This window comes from Emydura macquarii, unplaced genomic scaffold, assembly GCF_026122565.2.
Source record: "Emydura macquarii macquarii isolate MOO-44397 ecotype Brisbane River unplaced genomic scaffold, CSIRO-AGI_Emac_v2 contig_3517, whole genome shotgun sequence".
Lineage (NCBI taxonomy): Eukaryota > Metazoa > Chordata > Testudines > Chelidae > Emydura > Emydura macquarii.
This window is the reverse complement of record NW_027133654.1, coordinates 6,029,617-6,047,643: the sequence shown is the minus strand read 5'-3', so window position 1 is coordinate 6,047,643 and position 18,027 is coordinate 6,029,617. Positions and strand designations below refer to the sequence as shown.

The following is an 18,027-nucleotide window of genomic DNA, read 5'->3' as shown; positions in this document are numbered from 1 at the left end:
TTCCAACTCCCTTCTTTCAGGGACTCATTGCACCCTCAGCCCCCTCCCTCATACCAGAGGCTCTGTGAAAGCTCCCTTGCCCCCTCCCCTCACCCCCAATTCCACCTTCTCTCTCTTTTAGAGTGCCGGCCTTTGTGAGATTTGCCTACACATGAAGTTATTCAGGAACAGCTATCCCTGAATAATTGTGTGTGTGTGGACAAGCCCTTAAACCACACCAAGAGAATGGGGAGAGCTACAATGAGGAGTATTATTATACTGGAATGTTATTAGCTGCCATAAAAATAGAGATGGTTGAAGCTGCTGGCTCTGCTAATCAGATGCTGGGGCTTTGATATGTCCTCCATTTCCCCCTTCTGGTTTTTGCCAAAAATCATTTGGCTATCGATGCCTATAATATTTCCTAAAATTTTGGAACCAATCATATGCCTCATTCAAAGGTTACCGCATTACAGACAAAGAGAATTTCACTGTAAGGCATCACAAGCTTGGCCAATATATTGTTTTTTGTTCTTAGTTTTTGTTATTTCCTTTTCATTTAATTTGTTCCATTTTTTTCTTTTATTGTATATTTTGGTATACTTTTCCCCAATTGTCTTTGTTTTTCATTGGACTTACTTTTCCATTTAAGACATGACATTTGAGTTCAGTTTTACTCTGAGATCATTCCTTTGTTCTGATTCTTTTATTCAACATGCTTATTTCTGCCTCATTCTTCAGTTTTAGTCCCAGCTACTTTTCTCATTCAGTGTTCTCTCCTCCCTCTATGTTTCCACTTTTCCTCCACTCCCTTGTTCTCTATCCTTATTTCCTTTTTTAGGTTTCTCTCCTCTGTTCATTCCTTTTTCTCAATACTCCCTTATAATAATGCCCATCAATCCTTCCTATTCTGTTCAGGTTATTTTATTGCTTTCATCTCTGTGGCACCCGAGCACAGCATATTAAGCAACATGACTAGCATCTACCACATGAAGTTTTTACCTTATTTTCCCCTCTATCTATCTTCCCAGGAGTCAGGGGAGAGGGAAGTTGTGTGAACCTTAAAAATATAGTATGCTGTGTTACATTTTATTTATTTTTCTTTCAGAATAAAAAAGAAGGACTCATATATAGGCTTATACTTCAATCCCTCTACCTCTTTTCAAAAGCCTGGAGAAACAAATGGGCCCTGTAACGTATCCTGAAATTGGACAAATTTTGGTTATTCTAAACGAGCCAGGATCATGTTGCAGAGTCATTGGACCTTTATGGAGAACACCCTGCCACAGCACTCTCTATTACATTGAAAAAATCATTGTAGCTATTAGCCCCGCTATTATTCCAAAGGGATAGCAGCACAATAAGTAAAGGGAAAAAACTACTACTATTTTGGATCCTGTATCTGACCCAAAAAAAATCAATTGTGAATATGGATTTGGCAATTTCAAATGGCATTTCCACTTCAAATGTTAACATGTAGATAACTAGGGAGATCTGTTAACAAGGGAAATATGGAACGTGTAATGGCTCTGTGGCAGTATTTCACTACTTTTTATGTAGAATTATCGAAGTGGAATGCACTTAACTTTTAAGTCACTACTTTGGAGTAGAAATTAAATGGGAATATTTAGCCTTAGTTTTTAAACATTTCAGGACTTCTGAAACACTTACTAGGATGGCAACATTGGTTGAATCATCTTTGAGTACAGACATTCAGATATTGTGTGAAAACTCCATATCAAAACCCCAATGCAAGTTGAGCAAGTATGATGTATGTCTGGCGCAAAATGATAACATCCATAGCAAGGGAATAACTTAATTAAGTATTCATGACCAAAATAATTTATGAATTCAAGAACTCATCTTCAGGATGAAATATGGATTCTACATTACTTAGGCCAGTGCTTCTCAAGCTTATTTGATCGCGCCCCCCTTCTTTGTGACTGGAGTAGTTTATGCCCCCTCCCTCGCCACACCATTATATATACACCAATAAAGAAAAACCAACATGCAACTCTCAATAAATATGAAAAGGAGCTAGGCATTGATTGAAACAGAGCCCACGATCCATTCTAATAAGAGCACAAGCAAAACTGTCCTGGTGATCGATGCTTGCAATTAAATATGCACTCCGTGTCGTAGCAAACAGATTAAAGTACAGATGGCAATGAGTTTGTATAATGCTATGTAAGTTTAACAGAAATCCGTCCAAATGCACAGCGCCATCTCGAGTCCAATGCACAGCGCCAGCTGAGGACCTGATCTGTCTGGAGGGATCAGCTTGGCTAGTTATTCATGGTAGAGGATAAAATATGCACAATAAGTTTGTTTGGTTTTTTTTCCCCCTAAAAGCTTCACATGCCCCTTTCAGAATACACTCCGCAGCCCCAGGGCAGACCGCCCCCTGACTTAGGCATATCTTACTGGAAAATTGAGTTTACTAAAGAAACAACTGGAACTAGAACTCTCTTTTCCTTACTTAAGAACCTGAAAATGGCTTGAAGCAATATAGAGCAAACCTATCGTTCATTTCAAGACAATTTCTCCAGTTGTCAAAGGAAAATGTGGCTATATTTGCAAGAATATAACAAGGAATAGCAAGCCGGATTCCAAAGTGGTGGTCTCCTATGCAGAAAAAGAGGTTTTTTTAAAGGTACACCCAAAATGCTGCCTTTCGGGTAATAAACCTGCCCTTAGCAATTTTTCTGATTTAAAAAGTCACATATGAGATTTTATGAAATTCTCCCTATTGCAGGAAAAACACACAAATGGGAAGCAAGCCAAGTGCTAGATTATGATTTTATAACTAATTTCATTTAAGGGGCAGTGCACTGGTGTTCTCACTGAGGAACTACAAAAGAGAGGAATTGTGCCTCAAAGAAATGGTTCCTTCCTGCTCCTCTTCTGCTCCAAGAGGACAGTAGTTTCCTACTAGTCCCTACCAGCAGCAATTACTGTTGCCCACCCACATTACCTCAGCTGAACTTGCTGATTTATTAGGGGGTGAAACCAAGGCTCAGCCACTTCCCATCCATCTGTTTGAGAAGGAGTTAAGTATCAATTAAATATGTGGTTTAAGGTTGACAACAGTGCTAAGAGGTTATTAGAATTACCTTTCTAATTAGACAAGAAAAATTCCAGATTAAGTTAAAAATGGCCTGCAGAGAAACAACTGTTATCTACTGTTTACTGTTGAGTAACACTATTATGCAATTCTTTTTTACATTTAGCATTCAAACAAAAATCTTTGAGTTGAACGAATGATACTTGTTCAAACTGATAAATAATTTTTCATTTCTTCTGTATTCCATTTCAATAAACCTAGGACTTTTAAAGAGATATCAGTGCCAATATTTCTGACTTTCCATCTAGCCTGGAAAAATGGAGATTGATTATTTAATGCTTTCATATAAACAAATTTTACGTAATCCATTGGTATGTGATCAATAGTTCTGACACTTGTAATTCATCAGCATTTGCTCGTGTGCTTCAAATTGGGACCAGTATAATAATGTGAGTCAATATGCACGGAACATAGTTGGATAGCAGGAAAATAAGAACACACTGTGCTTCAGCCCAACAAAAAAGGCACTATTTCCACTGAACTCCATGCAAGCCCTAGAGACAGTTCTGTAGTAACTAGGAAATAGTACACATTAACATCAAAGTTTGAGAAAAGCAGCTTTGTGGAAAACTGGAGAATTATAGTAGCAGCGAAGAAAAATTATCCAAAACAGAAAGGGAGTACAAGGCAGTCAATGTCTTTCTACCCTGAAACAGTCTGCCAAAGGTGGATTCAGGACAAATTTACTACAGGGAGTTGAGTCTGTTATTTTGATGTAATCACTAAGAATAAAGTTTAGGTTTTTATTAAAAAAATAAAATAAAAGACAGACAGCATCCTGCTTGTCAGATATGCAATTTACCTGCTGAATAAGCAGTGACAATTCTAAGTCTGTGCTTTCTATTATTTGTGTTGTGACATCACCCAAAAGTTCCCATCACATAATGTATACATACACAAATAGATTTCAGTCCCTATCCTGAAGAGTTTACAATCTAATTTGATAACAAGACATAATAGATGGATATAGTGTACTTAGATTTTCAGAAAGTCTTTGACAAGGTCCCTCACCAAAGGCTCTTAAGCAACATAAGTTGTCATGGGATAAGAGGGAACGCCCTCTAATGCACCAGTAATTGGTTAAAGGGTAGAAATAAATGGTCAGTTTTCAGAATGGAGGGAAGTAAATAGTGGTGTCCCCCAAGGATCTGTACTGGGACCAGTACAACATAAATGATCTGAAAAAAGGGGTACACAGTGAGATGGCAAAATTTGCAGATGATACAAAACTACTCAAGACAGGTAAGTCCAAAGCAGACTGCGAAGTATTACAAAGGGATCTCACAAAACTGGGTGACTAACAAAACTGAGCAACAAAATGACAGATGTAATTCAATGTTGATAAATTCAAGGTAATGCACATTGGAAAACATACTCCCAACCCCACACATAAAATGATGGGGTCTAAATTAGCTGTTATCACTCAAGAAAGATGTTGAAGTCATTGTGGATAGTTCTCTGAAAACATCCACTCAATGTTCAGCAGCAGTCAAAAAAGCTAACACAATGCTGGGAATCATAAGAAAAGGGATAGATAAGACAGAAAATATATTGCCTATTTATAAATTCATGGTATGCCCACATCTTGAATACTGCATGCAGATCTGGTCACCCCATGTTAAAAAAGATATATTGGGATTAGAAAAGATACAGAAGAGGGCAACTAAAATGATTAGGGATATGGAACAGCTTCCATATGAAGAGAGATTAATAAAACTGGGACTTTTCAGCTTGGAAAAGAGACAACTAAGGGGGGATATGATAGAGGTCTATAAAATCGTAACTGGTGAGGAGAAAGTAAATAAGGTAATGTTATTTACTCCTTCTCATAACACAAGAACTAGGGGTCACCAAATGAAATTAATAGGCAACAGGTTTAAAACAAACAAAAGGAAATATTTCTTCACACTACACAGAGCCTGTGGAACTCCTTGCCAGAGGATATTGTGAGGGCCAAGACTAGAACAGAGTTTAAAAAAACCTAGATGAATTCATGGTGAATAGGTCCATCAATGGCTATTAGTCAGGATGGGCAGGGATGCAAAACCATGCTCTGAAGTGTCCCTAGCCTCTCTGTGCCAAAAGCCGAGAATAGGCAACAGGGGATAAATCACTTGATGATTACTTGTTCTGTTGATTCCCTCTGAAGCACCTGGCATTGGCCACTGTTGGAAGACAGGATACTGAGCTAGGTGGACCATTGGTCTGACCCAATATGGCCATTCTTATGTTTTTAATTTTGACAAAGAAAAGGAGGAAGGAAAAAGGACAATGAAAATAAGATCATGTGATTATATGGTTTAGTTATTGCACAATTTGATAGTTCTAGATCAATGAAAGTTTTTTGTTGTTGTTGTTGTTTTTTAAAGTAAAAACTGCTCCACCACCTGGCCTAGATTCTTGTACGTATTACAGCAGAAGGGAATCATGAGACAGGAACTGAAGAGGATGGTAACAACATTCTATGCATAAAGGGCAGAATGGAGAGGTTTGTAGTACTGGCAGAAAAACGAGAGTACAAGGCTGGCATCGTTGGAAGAGTAATGTGATAACATAAGAACAGAAACAACAGGGAAGGTGTGAAGAACCTTAAAGGTGAAGAAGAGAAACTTAAAATGTTATGAAATGGGAACCAAAGCCAAGGAAATGATTAAAACAGGGAGGTGGCTTGATAAGAGAGCGAAGCCTGGAAATAATCTGTATTTTAAATGACCTTTAAGGAGGGTGAGAGGGAAATGTTTGTGAAAGAGAGGTCACAGCAATTAAGATAGGAGATAGTTAGGAACAAAGCAAAAATGTTAGTTGTGCAAAATTTTGGACATTGTGTAGAAGAGGAGGGAGCGTCAAAGATGACCCTTAGATTACATGTCTCAGTTTTAGAGACAATAGTGTTGTTGCAAAGAATAACAGAATGCAGTTGTGGGGAGAGTTCGAGAGGAGACATAAATAGTTTAATTTTGGCCATGTTACAGTTAATTTAGATGTGATATGCAGAATGTGAGGTCTAAGATAGAAGCTGAAATACAAGATGGAATGGATAGACAAGTAAGGCAATAGTACAGAAGTGTGGGTTATGCAAGAAATGAATACCTTCAGAGTAGATGTGACTGGAGGACGGCAATTCGGCAGCAACTTTTGAAATTTATTTTTGTTCAACGTTGGAACAAAAATGTTTTCACAAAAAAATTCACAAAAAGAATAAGAGAGTGCTGGCCTGGGATGGTGTGTGGAAGACAGGTTCAAATCGCAGCTCTGCCTAACTCAGAGCAGAGTTTTCATCCAAAATCATTCCACATTAGGCATAGCAGGGATTTGAACCTGGGACACTCCCATTCCAGTGCCCTAACCTGCCATGTTAGAGAGAATGTGAGAAAGTCTTTCAATCTCAAACCTTATTGAGGAAAGTTGTATGAAAACACGTATGTCTGAAATATTTCAATATATTTCACCAAAATTTCATTTCAACCAAAATGTTCCAACCAGTTCTACTTCAGAGTATCTATGCAAGTAATCACACATGTGATTAAGTGGAAGAGACTTTTTTTTTTAGCATAAACAGATATCAGAAACAAATATTATTTGATTCTGTTAATGAACAGGTTTCATATCACAGTTAGGTTACGGAAGGCAGACATTTCCATATCCACATGAAAGGATCAACAACTGAAAGTGTGGATGGGAACACACACAAAAGAACATAAGTATACATATACATCTCCATTCTCTCCCCCCCCCCTTCTCAATCAGGGACATTTTTCTAGGAGCCATATGACTCTGTAGTGCTCACAGGAAGACAATCAACACAGCTTTGAACTGTCAGATACTAGAAAAGCTTCTACCGTGCTATGAATCCTGGTAATATTACAATATTTTGTAACTTGAACATAGATTGTGCTTTCCATCATATTCATCTAGGATGTACATGCTTCATTGTAAGCTTTATTTCTGTAAACTGGCCAATAACTTTTTTTAAAGTATAGTTAAGCTTTATTGAACAACATATCTAACACATCTAGGGGAGTTGCTGGCATGGGGAAGCAGATCACCAAGGAGATAACAGTCTGAGTCAAGGCCAAAGAGAAAGATGCAATGTTCATCCAAATCCATACAGTTACTAAGGCATACAAAGAGACAGTATCAACTTTTTAGAACAATCTGACACTGCTAGTGGTAATAAAAGTACCCAAAATAATCAAATTACAATATTAAATCTAGTTTAATTGCTCAGAAAGTAAATTAACTATCAAACTGTAAGACGATAAAGAAGCTTTGCATGGGATTAGATGGTTGAACAAGTATAACTACTGCTTACACCTAATTCCAGACTTCCACTCCCTCACTTTTTTTCTCCCCTCTGACCATCTTGGCTAAACATTCTCCACAACTAACATGACAGATTATGATTATCTGTGAGGGATGGTAGGGTTCTGTATTGCTATTCATCATTTCTGAGATTAAAAACCTAATGGGAAACAGGGAGGAAGAAAAGGCTTAATGTTTCTGTCCCAGGGGGATAACAACATTGTATTATGCATACAAGCCCATTAAAACAGAGTGAGCTGAGGGTTCTTCAGCATAAGTCTTGAAGACAATGAAAAGCCGTTACGTTTGTAGCCCACAACCAGAGGTGACGCTTACCTGAGAATAAGAATAAAAAGCCCATTAGTTCAATTAAGTGACAATAATACTTCATTCACCACTAAAGAGGTAGATCCAAAGATGAAATAATTTTAAATTAACCAGTTGGAGCTTCCCAAAGAAAGGAGGTTAGAAATAGGGTATCCACGAGGTCAAACTCTTCGTTCTCCGAAAGTTCTAAAATGCCACAATCTATACATACATACACACACACAAAAAAAACCACGTCTAAATCCTGTGCGACCTGGTGCAAATCACAGTCTCCGTCTCTCCAGCACATTTGCTGGAATTTTACTTATGAGAAATATTTCTGCAGGGTCTTCCTAAAAATAGGTACCTTTGTTCATTCTCATATTACAACTCCTTCTTAAGACAATCTCCTTAGACCAAAAGATAAAAGTTACTTTATTTTAAAAAGTTATTTGTACATAGAGTACTACATATACTCAGTACCATAACAGCGTTGATGTATATATAAATTCTTATGTTTTGTTTCAGAAATATGATCCCTTTTATAACATATATATCTTTTGTTTTCCCTAGACTCACAGCTGTTGCACTGACAAGTGTAATATTGTTCTGATGCATAACATGGGTGTATTTGTTTAAGTGTACCCAAGTATTATTTTATCATATTGACAAAATGGACCTTTTCAACAATTAATTCATATTAAATTAGTATAGAACTGCTAGTTGTGATGTGCACAAAATTCATAGTAAAATACACTGTGCATGAAATGTTTTGTTTCTTGTTAATATGCACATGCAAACAAAAATTAAAGCAAGGAGGTTCAAGATCAAAATTATATTAACATTTAATAAAACATTTGGCATCTATAATATATATAATATATAATCTGAATTTGCAAAGCTTAGCATAACCTTTATATTTTCAAAAAAATTACAGCACATACTCATTTAAAGAACTATTTTCCACCATAAAAAACACAACAAGCACTATACAAAATACAAATGAAAACCTGACAGATTAAAGTTTGCTTTAATTTTCTACTGCATCACTTCATTAACCTTAGGTATGAAGATTCAGCCCTAAAAACTCACCACTGCTGTAATAATCCCATGCCAGAATACAAAAGAATTTGACAAAATGGAATTTCATTCTAATCCCACTATTAGTGCCAACACCGCTAGCAGCCACCTAAAATTTATAATGTTTGCATACACGAATATGTTCCTCAAAGAAATAAAGGGAACGCCTTTAAACTAATTTCTGCCATGTAGTGTAAAGAACACTGTCTCAAGGTCAACCTCTATCAATAAATAGAAAATAATAGACACAAGATTACCTTGCTAAATCTAGAGTATCATAAATTCTGGCTGCTCACAAGACTGAGTTAGCTGAACTGCATACAGCTGTTATATAAGCCACGCTCTTCCTCCTCCTCAAACAAAGCTACCAACTGCCAAATGTAATCTAATAATTACTAATTAGCATATGTAAGGTGAAAGAACCAGACCATGACATCAGTTTATCTGCTTCATAGAATATCAATTGTTTTGAAACAACCTACAGTCTACTATGACCACAGAAATTCCAAGTAAATGACTACTAAAAGGGAAAAAACAGCAGGGGCTGCAGGAATCCACTTACAAATGCTAAATTCTAAAATGAGCAAAAAGCATTTAGAAAGAAAACCTTCCCTTCCAGAAAACTACTGTTGCAGTGATTTAAAGTGATAAGTGATTTAAAGATTAACCCCTTTACATGTAATTTCTAAGCATGATATGCTGCAGGAAAATTCAATATAGCTAGCAATCAGAAAATGAAGTGAACTATACTTTGAAAGCAATTAATAAATAAAGGCAAGCCAAAAGTAGAAGTAGATTGACAGTTCAAATGTCACTCAAACTTAACTGGCAACAATCATTAACAATGATAATGAAGATCCCTTTTCTAGGACATTCAAGAGAGCAGTGATAAGTGGCAGGATTTCATAGAGAGAAAGCTAAATCCTTCTATTCTCTAATAAGGTTGCTAGTTAGTTGATATACTTGGCAAGAAATGGCAGAAAGTGATAATATCTGCTCCAGTTCACCGAGTCTCCTAGCAAGAATATCTGGCAAAAATCGAGTTTATATTCTAGTGCAAGGGTGTGTTAGGCAGCGTTGGTCTTTGATCACCAGCATCTGTTGGCATGTAGTCCCCCTCCCCCCAACAATGAAGCTGCCCTGAGTAGTTAATCTTGCGTGCTTTAAGGAGGGCAGAGGAGATTAAATTAAGAAAAAAGGAATTGGAAGATTTCAAAGAATGATTCCTCTGCCTCCATATCATATTTTCCTCCACTCACTGACAAGCTCTGAAAGAACAACTGTGGACATAATCAAAACAGTTTAAAATTATACAGGGGTATGAAGAGACCTGGCATCTTAAAAAAATTGATATCAGAATATGCAGTTCATTCAGAAGAGAAAAATAACTGTACTGGGCTCTGGATCAGGTTACTAGCCTAAATGACAAACAGGAAAAAAAATCTGAATTTCATCAGCTATAAAAGAAACTGAGATAGTATAAACTATTTAGCACTGTTCATAGCAAAAAATGTTTACCTCATTGACTGGTAGGGCTCTTAAGAATAGATGAAGTACTTGTGGGACTGCTATTTTTGAAACCAGACCTTTCCCTCCCCCTTTGCAAACAGAGAGGATGCAGAGCGTGCTGGGTTAATAACCAGATCAGGTCAGCTTCCAAGAGATTATTTTAAACTGTCTGCATTTTTTAGATAGGGACTGGATGTGACAGGCTAACCAAGAAAAGACCAAATATAACAAAAGGTCATCTGTATCATATTATCAATATTTTAGGACTAAAATTTATAGAAGACAAATGCTTAGACATTTCTGTAGGTAATGAAAAAACTCTAGAAAGCAGCAAGTTTAATGAGACATACTACACTCAGAGTGGTACAGTTACTCCATCCATTCTCACCGTGACAAGATGTTCCCCACCTCATGAAACTTCTAGGCTAAACTAAGGAGCCACAGTCTGCAAAAGTTACCTGATACCTATTAGTCTGAAGACTAAGATTACTAGTCAAAATGAAATATACCTGGGGCCATCGCACCTTAGAGGTCCCTGCAGTTTGAAGGATTAAATATTAAATAAAGACAGCTGTGTTTTTGAAATATATTGTCAATCAAGTTTCTATACATTCATTTTTAAAAAATATGAATCTTGTGCCTAGCTTTTGTTCCATTTTCTCTTTCTGACTATGCTCTAGTTTCAATTTTCTTTCTTGTGAAGTGTCTTTTCCTGCACCATTTTCAGTTCATCTCCACTCATTTAAGTCCCCTTTTCACCCCATATTATGTGTTCTATTTTCTACCATATATTTCAGGGGGAGGAACGGAGGGGGGAGGGGGGGGGATGAGAACCAAAGAAAAGTCTGCCCCCACCCAACAGCATAACTTTCTTTTCTAATTTATCCCACCAACTCACCACATACCATTCTCGCACAAAATAGAAGCAACCTCCAAGGATACTTTATTGTGCCAGTCTTCAGTTCTATCCTCAGATACCTGAAGTAATTAATTATCTCAAATATTTCATTGATATTTGTTCTCACATGAATTACAATCAAACAGAAAATCCCCTTTAATTAATCTAAATCATTGCAATAGCTCTCCTTGAACTCACAAAAAAAACAAAAAACAAAACAAAACAAAAAAACACCCCAAACAGTACACCACCCTTTTATTTGTATCTGGATCACAGATGTATTGGAATCACTGTTCAAGATGTCTTGTTTCTCTTTTCTTTCTTTCTTTCTGGTGACTCTCTTATGCTCCTTTTTTCCTGATTACTGGTCTGTATACTCTTCATCTCCAATCTGTTCTCAGTCTGCACCTACAGTTCACCTGCCTATGCCTCAAAGGCAAAATACATAATATCAAGGATAGGCTGAAGGGCTCGATAGATATTTGGCTTCCAGAAAGAGTAATAAAAGGAGCACTGACAAGAGCAAAGGATGTCTTTGTTCCCATAGGCATTATTTCCACTGGTTCCAATTGTGATGTCTCAACAAGTTCCTTACTGAATATTTCATCCAACTGTGCTTTCTTAGTTTGTTCTCCTGATTACAACTTCCACTATACTATGTGTATCTTCTTTTATTAATAATTTGTATCAGGGCAGTGTGAAGGAGTCCCACTCATGGATCAGGACTCACTGTACAAACAGAACAAACAGTCCCTGCCCCCAATCAAAAGGAAACTAGGCTGCTTTTGATATGACTGTAGCCCTCTCGTTATTCATTTAGGAAAATGAATATTGTACAACTTTTATACTTCACTACTTTGGGTGCTTTCAGATCTATTCATATGTCAATTTCTCTAAGGTCTACACTTGTTGGGAAATCCTTCTCTTATTTACTAAAATAATCTGGCCTTATGACCAGAAAAACCTTTTCAATACGCATACATACGAGTCCATCAAAGTTTAAACCATTCTACTTAATAAAATGAAATGTTTTAATAATCTGAATTTCCTACCTTGACCACAATACTCTCAAAACTGACCAAAATATTAATGAAATAAAAATAAATATTTTTTCTTAATTTTTTTTTATTCTTTATTCATTACAAATTGAAAGTAATGAAAATGTACAATTTCTTCTGTGTGTGCTTGCGGGTGAAGGGAAGGGGCACTGTTCACAAAGAAACAGGGAAAAGAAAACATTTATGAAAACAGAAAAGTGTAAATGTAATGCTACAGTCAGGATGACTCAAACAGGAATACTACTTAAAATGACATGTAGAATTAAAATCTACACTTCATCTTTAATATAAAATGAGTACTCATTTAGAAGAAGAGGGGAGGGAAAATGGAAGGGGGTATTTCAAAGACTGCCAGGAGTGAAAAAGAGGGAAGAAATGCAAATACTGGAGACTTAACTTTTGAGACCTTTCAATGCTAAGGGGAAGATGGGAAGACCCTCAAAGATTGATACAAATATATTTTTAAAATGTCAGCATTTTGTTTTCTCACTCATTCCTAAAGTAACTGTAAGGTTATGGGCTACCTATCTGAACCAATGTTTAGTCTTAAACCTACAGATGTTTTTTATACCATTTATCTTTGATTTTCATACAAACTTGATATATTTTTGGCCTTAGACTGCTCTTGGGCTATTCAGTCATCCATTCTCAAACATAAGGTAAACAGGTGCTCAATACTACTGAAAAGATAGGAATTATCCCCTGCCTCTTTCTGGTAGTCTGCATGAGTTAAAAATCAGGGGAAGGCACAACTTTGCCTCCACTACTAAAAGCAGAGGGAAAGCTCTACTGTTCTCCATTCCCCAGCACTCAAGTACTGTTCTCCCAGAACTACACTTCTTCTGTGTCCCCATTATCTCTTCCACCACAAGATATGGGAATCTCACATGATTATCTGTTAAAATAAAATATATCACATTATCAAGTACTGTATCTCATACTTATTATGCACAGATATATACACACATACAAGCCACAGACTGTGTGTATTTCCTAATCCTATATACATTACAAATTTAATTTTAAAAAACAAAATCTACAAAAAATATTTTGCGAAACCACCAAGAAAGTGATAAACTTCCTACATTTTGTCTATAAGTAACTCAGTGCATATCAGCATTGTATGCTCAAATATACAAAGTGTACAAATTCCATATCTTGGTATTGCCATATCAAAACCCCAAGTTTCCAACAAATCCAGTTCTGAAGAGAAACAGGAATACTATTACTATCTGAAACTTTGCAAGTATTGTTACACATTATCATTTCAGTTAACCTCATGCATCACAGATGTTTTTTTTAAAAGAGAATGTTAAATGACAAAATTTATCCCGTGTACTGTACTGTCAACTCCAGGGAAGTCAAAGGAGTTACAATGGGGAAGAATTTAGTCAAAAGGTGTCTAAAATCCTACTAAAGTGAAAAGTTTTTCCAATCATTCCCATAAGGAAATATTTTCTAAAGAAGTGCTTATTCAGGGAGAAAGACACAGGGGAGTACACTCTTTAATGAAGCAGTCATTTCTCTATTGTGCTGCAGGGAGTATTTGATGACCAGATGGTAATCAGATGTTGTGTTCAGCCAGCATGAAGTTCTACTTAACTAGAGCTGTGTGCTAGAGAGTTATAAAACAATCCATTGCACTGGATTTGGACCAGATCAAGGAGTTTACACAGTAAAGAACCACAGAAACAAAGTGACTGCATTACCTTTAATTCCTTCACAGCAAATATCTGCATGTCACAATTATCTGGCAACTGCAGTTTCCTAAGATTTTGCAGAGGCAGTCTAATTAGTTTTTATAAAGAAAACCATTTTTCAATATACTGGTGCTGCTTTCAAATTTTTGGTCATGTCAGTTTTTTTCCAAGGAACAGCCACTTATCCCAGCTGAAGATCTGCAAAGTCACCAAAATTATAATTTCATTTTTGACCTAGCCATCACACTAAGAATGCAATCATTCTTCAGTATGAGATTTGGCAATAATGCCCCATAAAAGCTACTGCACTCAGACCTTTACAATCTTTAGTAAAGTCAAGCTGCAGAATTACAAATTTCAACAAGTTTTAACTGTGCCTATAATTACACAATCAAATGACCCCATTTGATGTTTTAACCATACCCATCAAAATTTCAGTCAGAGTTGTTCAGCATTAAGAAAACAGTAGCTGAAAAAAACTTTGTTATATCAAATCTTAAGCATTCAAGTTTAAAAATACATCATATGAAAGGAAAGAAAGAAAAATATTAAGGTTAAAATAAATAGGAGGGAATTCTAGTTTGGCAAAATAGAAGATATGCAAAGGATGTTGTCAGATAGATATGGCTCTCACACACACACACACACACACACACACACACACACACACACACACACACACACACACACACACACACACACACACACACACACACACACACACACACACACACACACACACACGTTATTTCATCTCCTTTTGTAATATCTTCATATTTGTAATATCCTCTTTGAACCTTGAAAATGAAGCATCTTCCTTACCACTTTTCTTCTTTTCCATTTAGCAGAGAAGTATTTCCTTGTTCATGCTCCATCATTGGCATCAGCACAACTTCAACAGTTAGCTCCTAACAAAGGAAGCACTGGGCCATACAAGATTGTTTTTGGCATTCAATTGAAAATAGTCCAATTTGTTAGCTGGAAATTAAAAACCACTGGCTTCAAGGGGAGCAGAGGGGGCTTGAACCCTGCAGGATCTGGCCTTGTGGAATGAATTTTGAAGACAGGTATGTTTGATTCTTAAAAATTAAAATTAAAAATTTTGATTCTACTGTAAAAGGTTAATATATCAGTGATGTACTGAAGGGGGGGGTCTCAGGAACCCTTTCTTGAATCTTTTCCACCCAGTAAAATGGAAAGCTGAGATGATTTTCATGTCTCCCTGTTTACCGTTAAGTCATCTCTACTTGAGAAGATTTATCCCTGTCGCTCATAAATACTTCTGATTTTTTGCCTTTGGAGTTGATCAGAGTATTGGAATAAAGCAACAAAATCTCTGTGGAAAATTCCAACAGTCCCCAAAATGAACACTTTGCTATACCGTCAAACTGAATATATTTTTCAGAAACCTTTCTAGTAAGTGCTGCTGCTTAATGTAAGTTGACCTTGTACCATGCCTCCCTCTTTGGCTATGGTTTTGCACAAAACTCCTCCTCCCCTCAACACAGGGTTTAATCACAAGGGAATTTTTCTGTGGAAGCCCCTTATGAAAACATTGACAAAATATTACTGACTACTCTGCAAACAGAACTTTTACTCCACAGATCAATTCCTGGTATATTTTGAAATGTTTTAATTGTAATTAATAAATTATGTTTTCATTGCTTATTATCCATTAATACTCAGAATCCAAATCTAGTATTAGTAAGAAAGCAAGAGCTGGATTCTGTTCTCTCTGAGGCATAAACAGGATTGTTTACAAAGTTCTAGGTACATCAGTGTAAACCCATGGAAAGCAATGACACTGCACAGGTGTCATTGAGGCCATTTCTAGAAATGATATATGAGAAGGAAAGAATCCAGTTTCAAAATCCAGCTGAGTCTTCAGTGCTGACTGTTAGAAAAACATTTTTATTTGCAAAACCAAGTACATTCGATAAGAAACTCATTGAGTGAGAATAAATTCAGGATCCCTCTTTTTTTTTTTTTTTTTAAAAAGCACTTTTAGAATATGGTAGAGCTGTATATTAAGCCTTACCTAATCAAATGATGACAGTTTAAAATCTAGCCCAAAAATGGTTTTAACTTCTTCAGTGACCAAAAAAACCCTTAAATCTTTAATTTTATAGCTGTCTCCTTTATTGAACAGGGAAGAGAATTATCAAAGAATTTACCAACAAATTTTATAACCCAAAACAAACTTCCGTTTATAGCACAGTAAGTCAAAATTAGACCAGTGGCCAAACTTTCCAAAACTACAGCCTAAAGTTCCAAGTGCCAAAGAAAAAAGAAAAAAAAATTATCTATTTTCACATTTAGATGATTGGTTACTTGCATTCACAAATTTATATTTTCATGCACAATAACCCATTGCCATGCACAAATGTAGATACACATGTGCATGCATTTCTTTTGCAGAGATTTTTACCTTTTAAAAAGGTGACTAAGGGTTTTCCAAACAATTCGAAAATTATATTGGCGCATGCAACATCATTCATTTAGATAGCATGGTTGTGAAATCATTACCGTCAACAGATTAACAGGTATGCTTACCTTTGGTTGCAATGGTTCTAAAAGTATGTTTTCTCACCTTCCTGTTCACTGATATGGGGAAAATGCAGAGGAACCTGGAAGTCAAATGAGAAACTTTATTTTTAAGGTGAAGGTACTCTAAACATTTATATCAGTAGCAGGCATCAATAAAAACAGTATTCTATATCTTAAACTAACTATTTAACATAAAACAATCTACACACAAATATGGAAACATAGCACTGACTGAAGAAAACTAAGCACAACTGTGTTTCAAATCCTATATGACTTACGGCTACACCCTCTTGGGTATAATTAATATGCTACAACATGTGGTAATTATTCCTGCCTACAAAATGTCAAGCAATTTAACTTTGATTCCTAGAGACAAAAAGCAATTTGTTGAGATATTAATGAAAAAAATTAATTCTGTACATTCTAGTACTTACAACCAGATTTGCTCCAATTCCTCAAACAGAGACAAACATTTACAGGATCTCCATAAAACATTCTTAAAACTACAATACCTACCTGTAGAGATGAAGAAACAAATTGACAGAGCCAGATGGGTACCCAGAAGTCAACTACTACAGGACAGACCCAACAAAGAAAACAACCGAACACCACTGGCCATCATCTATAGCCCCCAACTAAAATCTCTCCAGCACATCATTAAGGATCTACAAGCTAACCTAGCAGATGATCCCTCACTCACTCAAGCTGTGGGAGGCAGACCTATCCTTGCTTACAGACAGCCCCCCAACTTGAAGCAAATACTCACCAGCAACCGTACACCATACAAGAAGATCACTAATCCAGGAACATACCCTTGCAACAAACCCTGTTGCCAGCTCTGCCCACACATCGACTCTAGTGACACCATCACAGGTCCTAACCACATCAGCCACACCATAAGAAGCTCATTCACCTGCACATCTACTAATGTAATATATGCCATCATGTGCCAGCAACGCCCCTCTGCCATGTACATTGGCCAAACTGGACTGTCCCTATGCAAAAGAATAAATGGACACAAATCAGACATAAAAAATGGTAAAATCCATAAACCAATCGGAGAGCACTTCAACCTCCCCGGACATTCTGTAGCTGACTTGAAAGTTGCTATACTTCTACAAAAAAAACTTCAAAAACAGACTTCAAAGAGAAACTGCAGAGTTGGAACTCATTTGTAAACTTGACACAATCAAATTTGGTCTAAATAGGGACTTGGAATGGTTCTCTCATAACAAGAAGTAATTGTCAATGTTCACACATTCTCACCTCCTAATCAATAGTTGTGAATAGGCCTCAACTACTCTAACTGAATGGATTTTGCTCATACCTAACTTCCCCATTGTTGTTCCTTACCCTTAGATGTGTATATATACCTCCAATCTGATTTCTATTCCTTAGATCTGGCGAAGTGGGTTACAGCCCACGAAAGCTTATGCCTGCAGAAATTAAATTTGTTAGTCTTTAAAGTGCTACAGAACTCTTGTTGTTTTTGTTAGAACTAGGAATGAATATTTCTGTATGAAA

At 36.5% G+C, this 18,027-nt stretch overlaps 1 protein-coding gene across 10 annotated transcripts in view; it reads right to left on the bottom strand.

The window, feature by feature from the left end:
• SIPA1L2 (signal induced proliferation associated 1 like 2) overlaps nucleotides 1-18,027 on the bottom strand; it is a 215,484-nt gene that overhangs the window by 136,174 nt on the left and 61,283 nt on the right. For 8 of the 10 annotated variants that reach the window (XM_067535855.1, XM_067535858.1, XM_067535857.1 and 5 more), the window contains one exon: nucleotides 16,510-16,583. The gene's annotated coding sequence lies outside the window, so the exon portion shown is untranslated. Of the gene's footprint in view, nucleotides 1-7,741; nucleotides 8,239-16,509; nucleotides 16,603-18,027 lie in introns of those variants that run through there. The other 2 variants (XM_067535856.1, XM_067535859.1) reach the window with 2 other exon arrangements.